This window comes from Elephantulus edwardii, unplaced genomic scaffold, assembly GCF_000299155.1.
Source record: "Elephantulus edwardii isolate Elephantulus edwardi_28Jun2011 unplaced genomic scaffold, EleEdw1.0 scaffold00085, whole genome shotgun sequence".
Taxonomy (NCBI): Eukaryota; Metazoa; Chordata; class Mammalia; order Macroscelidea; family Macroscelididae; genus Elephantulus; species Elephantulus edwardii.
In genome coordinates this window covers 9,261,194-9,263,076 of record NW_006399835.1, presented here as the reverse complement: position 1 = coordinate 9,263,076, position 1,883 = coordinate 9,261,194, and positions in this window count along the sequence as shown.

Here is a 1,883-nt window from a genome sequence, read left to right as displayed (position 1 = left end):
GTGCTGTTCCAGTCTTTTTTGGATAATCTTCAGCAGAATCTTGCTTACATGTGATATTAATGATATTGTTTGCTAATTTCCACATTCGGTTGAGTCACATTTCTTTGGAATGGGAACAAATATAGATTTCTTCCAGTCAATTGCCCAAGTGGCTGTTCTCCGTATTTCTTGATACAACTTGGTGAGCACATCCAGGGAAGCATTTGTTAGTTGAAATACATTAGTTGGTATACCATCAGTTTCTGGGGCCTTATTTTCTGCTAATTCTTTCAAAGTACTGTTCTAGCTGTTTTTAATAATCTTCAGCAATATTCAGCTTGCATGTGCTAGTAATGATATTCTTCAAAGGTTTCCACACTATGTTGGATCACATTTAAGATTACAAAGCTTTATCTTTAGGGAAGGAGACTGTTTCTATTTTTCCTGAAGGGAGTTTAATCAATGCCTGACACATATTGCAATAAACTCCCAAAGCTCCTTTTATATTAGTTATAAAATTTAGTAATTATTAAGAGCAAATATTAATATTAGTAAATTTTGTTGTTTGTATACAATTTATTATTTCATTTAATACTCTGACAATCTTATGTAGGTGGTGATTTTACAGTTCCCATTTTATAGCTGTTATATTAAGTGACCAAATCACATACCCTAGATAAGTAATGGAAATTAACATGAACTTGATAGTTTGGTATTGGTGTCTAAATTCTTAAATAAAGTTGCATTTCACAAATTTCAAACTTTTTAATTACTTCATTTTGTGGTATCATCTTTGGCAACAGCATCAGCATAGAAGAATTTATAATGTAAAGAAATGTAAATTACAATGATCCCATCACAACCTAAGAATATCAGTTTATAGCATTCTAAGACAGCATGTTATAAAACAAAGATAAACCATATTACATTCCCTTTAATTTTGAGTAAATTACTATGTTCTTTTCCATATTCATAACCAGTAATTTTCTTCAAAAGTAGATTCAAGTTGCAACACTTTCAAAAACACTAAGAAATTTCATATTTCCTTCCTCATAATTTACACACACACAAACACAAAAGCCGTTATTGTAGTACCCGAGAATACTCCAATAATTGCCAAAAGCTCAGAGAAGTCTGTCTTGGAAAAAATGTTATACCTTTACTCCTTGTAGGTAAAAACAGTGTAACTGTGTCTTACATACTTTGGGAATGTTGTCAGGAAGGTCCAATCCTTAGGAAAAAACCCTCATGCTGGAAAAGGTGGAGAGAGGAAGACCTGAGTAAGATGAATAGACATAATGACTATGAGAGTGGACATATAATATTTGGATGTCAGTAAGTGAACCATTTCAAAATGAATGCTATACAAGATTGCTTCACTTGTTGGCATCCTAATATCAAATGTGAAAATATTAAGTGAAAAAGGAGCTATTAGGGAGATAATGTAATATAGACAAAGCTAAATCTTAAAATTTGTATGATTTAGCTATTTAGGAATAGTGTGGACACTAAATGAGTTATGGCTCTGGTTATAGTTTTATAGGACTTAATAAGCTTAACTTGAACTAGGACTATGAGCCACTATCTCAGAGTAAGGGTAACCCAACAAAGTGTGGAAATTACAAAACAATATCATTGATTTCACATGCAGGCAAGATTCTACTGAAGATTATCCAGAAACGACTGGAGCATCACATCAGCAGAGAACTGCTAGAAGTCCAGGCTGGGTATAGAAGGGGTCGTGATACTGGGGATATTGTAGTTGATGTTAGATGGATCTTAACTAAAAGCAAGGAATACCAGAAGAATGTCTATCTGTGTTTCATTGATTATGCAAAGGTATTTGACTGTGTGGATCATAACAAACTGTGGCTGACTCTGAGAAGAATGGGAATCCCAGAACA